Below are 7,393 nucleotides of genomic sequence, written 5' to 3'. Positions count from 1 at the left end.
TACTGTACTTCCTAGATTTGTTTTCAGTATCTCATTGGAGTAGTCACGAAGCCTAAGATATTGTGCAGCCTCGGAACCCTCAATCCTTTCTCTTGCTGTTGCCATTGACCTATAAATTTTTCTTTCGTTTACAAGAAGATCAAACTTAGTTTTGAAGTAGTTCTCAGCATCCTTTACTGTCATATCAGGTTGATTCTTTATTTTGTCTTCCAACTCATCAACTATCTATTTTTTATTGGCAGATTTACAATGCAAGTTTCGTTGGGAAGTATGCTCATTCACAAAGGTTTTGACTTGATAACTCACCGGATATGACCTCTTGGCACAGTAAATTTGCCACGGGCAGTTTTCATTATAGCAAATAGCTTTGCATCTTGTTGAATAAATCCTAAGGAAAAAAATATTTCTTCTAAGGTTAATATTGAACTTTCTTACAGCTTTCTTGAACTCTTGCAGAGTCTCAAACTCCATTTCAAGCTCCAGCCTCACCTCCTTAACAGGTGCATCGGCATTGCCCTGTGGTGATGACCTTCCCTGGTCATCTTCATCACTTCCAATGCTATGGAGGCCCTCTGACTCATAGTAATGAACACCAGGTTCATCATCTGAATATTCTCTCCCATCCACCGGAATAAATACTGATGGAGGATGATTCGGATCTGTATTAGGGATAAATGTTTGTCCAGTTGGAAGGGGTCTCTTAGTAGATCTCCTTATCTGTTTTCTCCTACTACCTCCAGTACCCTCCTCTGTGTTGTTATTCTGTGTTTCTGGAGCATTTACTGTGGCTGATGGATTGGTAGAAGGGGTGTTGGTTGGGGGGGGGTTAGATGTGGTTTAGGCATGGATTGGGAGGAGGATTGATTCTGTGGTAAAGGAACATATTAGGTAAGCAATTCGTCTTGTGGATCATCAGAGGTAGAGGGTGGCTCTGTGTATGTTGATGACTTTGGCTGGGCATTGTTGTCAATGTTAAACTGGACAGATATGTCTCCCAAGTTTTCATGATCAAGAGGAATAGATGTTACTGGAACTGTGTTTGGTGTAGCAAATTCTTCAGATACAGGAACTGTGTTTGGTGTAGCTAGAACTGATGGATTTGGGTTGGTATCAGATTGGGCATTTTCTGTACCATGGGTCTCCTCTGTAATTTGGGCTTCAGTTTGTACCCCTTTCAGTTGAAGAATTCTTCTAGGACCTTTTGCCTTCTTTGGAGTTGGAGTCCTCCTAACAAAAACTTTTCTCCTCCTCCTTGATGAAGTAACATTAACCTCACGAGGTGCTTCTACACCAGCTTCTTCATTCATACCTATAACATCTGCTTGGCTAATGGGGTGCTCTGTGTATAACTCAATCTTATGTCCATTCTCCACAACAGCTTCATACATCTTAACAACATCCATGTCAAGTCGCAGAAGCCTCAAACCACCCTCAATTTCCATTCCAAGCTGTCGCCAGTAGAAATCAGAGATGATTGAATACCCAATATCTTTTAGTAGGTCACTAATGAAGAAGGCATTCAGAGTATCCACGTTAACTCTCTCCATTTCAGTAATCTCACCTTCTGCATAACACAACTTGCCATTCGACCCCCTTTCAAGTCTACCTCTATGGTGTATTACTAACGTGATATGCGTCATTGTAGCCATTTCTGTCAATAACAAAAAAAATTCATATCTTCTAATATTACCCAACACCCAAATGAATGAATCATAAAAAAATGAATGAACCATCAATAAACATAATCAGTTTATAATATTACCCAACACTTGATTTTTTTTCAACATTAAGACATGAATAAAATATCAAAAAATGAACAGTCCATATCAATACACCTACTATTGTATATGCTCATTTATGTTCAAGAACACATGAGTAAGAAACTCAACAATTCACTAAACAAAACATGGTATGCACTGCTACAAATTTCACCAAAAATATGATTAAAAGCTAAAAGCACAAATTAACCAAACAAATTCACCAATTTGGTGTTTAACAAGGACATTCAACTAGCGCATAACCAAAGTTTAATCACAATCATCATCAAGAAGTTTAGAAAATTGAATATTTGTGAATTAAAATGCCTAATAAAAACAAAACTTAAGCCCTGTGCTAATCAGACATAAGGTTTAAATCAAAGACTCCATTCAGGCGATATATCGAGCATGTGGTGTGCAGCAAATTCAGACAGCATGTTTAGTTCGATGTAGGCATCAAACAACCCAGAAAATTCAGCCACAGTAAACACATTCAATCCAAAACACATAAATCATCTAACTTAACCTAACCAAATCACTAAAACATAATGAAAAAGCAATAAAAATAAAGAAAAGAAAGACAGGGAAGTAGGGGAAGGGAATGGAACATGCGTTGACGAGAGGGAAGGACGAAGAAAGTGGGCAAGGCGGAGGAGTGGTGGTCGCAGCGGCACAAAAGTTCGTCGTCGTTGGTTGCTCGCCGGACTGGAAGATGCGTAGTAGGGGCGGCTGTTCGCGCAGAGACAGGATGACTTCACGCAAAAGAGGGAAGAAATGGGAAAATGAAGAAGAAAAGGGAAGAAGGATTGGGCGATGCTGGTCGCCGGTAGTCGTTTCGGGCGGACGGAGGCGGTTGGGCGGGTTGGTTGGTGGCGTAGGGTTCAGTACGTGGTTCACGTCTCTCTCTTTCTGCTAGGGCATGCAGAAAGGTGGTGAGGAAGAAGATGGAATGGCGCGAAGTGCCTTTAACGTTTCTCTCTCTCTTCTATATTCACCTGGAAGGTTCTTAAAAAAAATAAAAATTAAAAATCAAAAGCCAGGTAAGCACTTAACGTGCCATGTTGGCCTTTAAGTTGACGGAGCTAACATTTTAATGACGTTCGGGTACTATCGACAGATGGATCCAGCCTTTTATGGTACAAAGTCACTTTTCTTCTTCTATGGGTACTTTTGTCAGCGTTCGCAAAGTTCATGGGTACAAATGGTAGTTTTTTCAAAATGGAAAAATAAGCGCATAGAGCACAATAAGATTGATCTTTAGAGGGCGCGTATGGCGCAATAAGAGTGGTTTTCAGATGGCGCATATAGCGCAATAAGAGTGCAGATAGAACTGCTAAAATAGAATGCAGATTAAATTACTAAAACAGAATGTAGACATGACTGTTAAAACAGAATACAGACGGAACTGCCGAAAGAAGGCGCAGATGGAACTGCCGGAAGAATGCGCAAACAGGCCATAATGACTATTCCATGAATGATAGTTGTTTCCTGTTAGAACAGGGATAACCAAGACTGATGTTGGATTTTTAGTAGGATGGATGTAATAGAGATTGGTTGAATTCTGAGCTAAATTAGAAGATTGATTATTCATTGTGGGAGGAGGTTGAAAAAGAAGTAGGGTGATTTTTCACCGGAAAGATGATAGCTTATATCCTCTTCAAGGAGGATACCAAGGCTCTGATACCATGATAAACTTGTGAAAGAATAAGAAAAGAAAAAAAGAACTTTAATTGATTGTTGATTGATTGAATTGTATTGTAGAAAAAAAGAACTTTAATTGATTGTTGATTGATTGAATTGTATTGTGAATGTAAAACTAAATATATATAGAGCATTGCCTACGAAAGATAAAAGCAAATAAATATAAGATAAAAACAGCTAAAGATAAGATAAAGAAAAGATAAGATAAGATAATAAAGACTAAAATTGTAATTGAATTTATGTATTCTATTGGGCTGAATTTGTGGGCTACGAGACTTATTTATTGTTGTCATGAGATAAGGTGGAAGAGTAGTTTAATAGTTAGTGGTGTTACAAGAAGCAATGCTGAAATTTCCCTTTACCAACGCAAATACATTTTGTACTTGCTTAAAGAATTTGGTCACATCTTCAGGAACTTCCTTAACTGATCTCATACCATATCGAAGACTAATACGTAACTTAATTTATCTCACCAATACCAAATCCGATATTTGCTTTGCAATAAGCAAACTTAGCCAATATCTTGATTGCGCCACTGATTCTCACTTTCAAGCTGATCTTATGCGACAAATTCCATTATAATATCATATAGATTTTTTTCGGTTTCCCACGATATCTATCAGCCCGACAGGTTAAGGACTAATCCGTCGCGGTTCTAAGCTCCATTTAAGGGTTTGCCGCTGGCCAATGGGTTGCTGCATGCACAAGGCAGGATTCGAACCCCGACATTTACTTAAGCGGACTAGTGAGCTAACTACTAGACCAACCCAACTTGGTTATAATATCATATAGATTTAATTGGCTATTTTTTTTGCTTATGGAAATAGCTAAAGTGATACACCATGAAATGGAAGGAACACCTAATATTGCACTGCTATGGGTCAGAGACAAAACGCAATTTACGTTTTGTGTTTGTTTATTTTTTTATTTTTTTGAAATACACCAAACGTAGCTTACGTTTTGGGTTTTTTATTTTTTTTAATTTCAGTTTAAGACTAAACGCAAGGTGCGTTTTAACAAGTCAGAAAAAGAAAAATTTTTTGAAGCCACAAAACGTAACTTACGTTTTGTTAATGTCAAAAAATTTTTCTCGGAAGCCCCAAAACGCAAGTTGCGTTTTGTACACAAAATAATATTTAAATCCACAAGTTTGCCTATAAATACGAAGTCCGATTTTATTCATGTTCATCTTCACTTCTCCTCTTGCTCTTTCTTGCATAAAGTCCTTAGTGGGGTATTTTTTTGGCAGATAACTGTGTCAAAAAAATAGAGTTTGTTAAGGCTGAAGTTATGGAAGGTGTTGCAAACTTGCAAGTATATTATAATGGTGAGGTTATAAGAAACACACATGAAAGAGTGACTTTTGTTTGTGAATGTCCGTTGTCATTTGTCATTCCATGTACTATGAGTTTTGTCGAGTTGCAAAATGATCTTTGTAATAACATTCAAAGCCACATTTTGAAAAGGGTGGGCAATCTTTTATACAGAAGTCCTGTGCAAGTATTTGGTGGGTTAATACAGTTTCAAATAATGCCCATCACTGACAATGCCAGTATGCAGCAGATGTTGTATATTTATCAACAAACCCGATCTCACGTGCCGATGATAGAGCTGTACGTTGAGTTTGAACAGCAGTCGGGGATGAGTATGGTCGGCGACGAGATCAATGTTGATGAGCTCGGGGATATAGATTGGGAAGAAGATAATAATGACAGTGAAGACGAATTTGAAGCTAACTATGAAGTCGATGACGAAAACGACGACGGAGACTTGGCAGGTAATCCGGCGGTGCAAGATGAAGCGAATGCGATTGTAAGCCAGCACCCGTTTGGTGTTCCATCTTTTATGTGGACTCTAGATCTCGAAGCCATGCATGCTTCGGAATTTCCTGAGTATGCGAATACAGGTATGTCATAATTATTAATTGAAGTTTTTTATAGTGCTTATTTTATTTGCCTTGTCTGACTGATGGCGGTGCGCATGTCATAGGTGATGGCAACGTTGTGGCGGAAGATGGCGAGTTTAGTGTCGGAATGGAATTTGGTTTGAGAAAGTCGGTGATATCTGCAATCAAAAGCTACACCATATCTAGAGGAGTTGATTACACTGTATATGAGTCTGAGCCGCAGACATTCTATGCGAAATGCAAGGGGTATAGTGCAGGGTGCGACTGGCTTATCCGAGCTAGATTGATTCGAAAAAAAGCTTGTTGGTAGATCAGGAGATACAATGGCAAGCACACGTGCACCATGGGCACGATTGCACAAGATCATGCCAAGTTAGACTCAGACACAATTGCAGATGCCATTAGGCCGTTGGTCGAAAGGATGAAAGTCAATAATCTCCTCGCCTAACTGCAATGTGTTATAGCGGTCAAATCTCCATTTGTTAACCATTCACTGTAAATCTCTCTCCAGTCATGGCTATGTGCCCCTGTCAAGCGCTTGCAGTGATCACGACCAAGGTCGAACGCCGGACCTGGTGGAAGCTGTTGCATCCTGAACTGTCGTCTAACTCGGTCTGTCGGGTGCCATTCTATGCACTCGAATGACACTAAAGGCGACTGGGTGGAGCACATAACCATCTGAGCAGCGAGGAAATCCGGAACCCCAACTCCCATATATGGCCGCCATATAAACTGCACATTAGTTACCAAGAGGCCGATTAGAAAAACAATTCTTTTGATTAAAAACATTGAACATTAATGGTTACAACTTACACCGTCAACTCTCATGTCGTCCAGTCCTCGCCTGAAATGCGCAGTAGGCCGCCGTGTATATCTAGTATGTCGGCGCCAATGACTCCACCTAACAAAAAACAGAATAACAATATTAGTAGGAGTAACAAATTAATAATAATAATAATAATGACAATAACGATAATGATAAAAGCCAATACCGTTGTGCAAGTGGAATACCATCATCGCGAGCTGATCGCGGGGTATAGGTGCCAAGAGCGGCATACGCTCCCACGCCCAAACAAAAAGCAGTATCAGTGGGCCATCCATCTCCTTGCAGTTGTATCGTGATGCACGACACAACGATCTATATAGGTGTGCCAGACTGGCTGCCCCTCAACTGTATGCTGAAATCCGGTGGAAATCACGAAGTAGCGGTAGAAACTTCGAGTTCAATGAAGCCGTCGACTTATCCGAAAACACAACTGTTCCGAGCACGCAGAAAATGTGCACTCGGACGTACCGCTCAAGAGACTCCTGAGTATCACACGGTTCGATGTTTCTGCACTGTCGGACCCAAGCAATATTGACCTTCCCCAACACGTGATCTTGCGGACAGGGCTCTCGACCAAAACACGCATTGCAGTTCTCCACCAAGAACTGGTGACTGCTGTCTGTTCTACCCGTAACGGGCTCCCCATTAATCGGGAGACCAAGAATATAGCTGACATTTTCCAACGTCACCGTCACTTCACCGACTGGAAGATAAAAAGTGTGAGTCTCCGGCCTCCAACGTTCTACCAAAGCACTCAGTAGTGCAAAATGACCTCTCATTTCGCCTACTCGCGATACGTGTTGAAACCCGGTCGATGTCAATGTCACTGCAACTACCTCGTTAAAAGTATCTGGCGAATTCAGTTTTCTTGACAACAAATTTCTAGTAGCCTGCAAATAGAAAAATGATAATTATTAAATTCTACATAATATCAGTTAATAATTTATTCAAAAAAAATTAGCAACAATAACTTAACAATATTATTATTATTATTATTATTATCATCTTAAAATATAATAATAAATTATTAAAAAATCACAAATATTTATCTATTATTTATTCAACAGTATTATTAATTATTAAAAATTAATAATAACTTATTCTCACTATCATAACTAGTATTATAAAATAATTATAATAACACTCTAATTATAATAATAATTATTCAAATATAACAATAATAACAATAATAATAACCATTTA

Source organism: Arachis duranensis, chromosome 8 (assembly GCF_000817695.3).
Source record: "Arachis duranensis cultivar V14167 chromosome 8, aradu.V14167.gnm2.J7QH, whole genome shotgun sequence".
NCBI lineage: Eukaryota > Viridiplantae > Streptophyta > Magnoliopsida > Fabales > Fabaceae > Arachis > Arachis duranensis.
Note: the sequence above shows the minus strand (reverse complement) of the source record.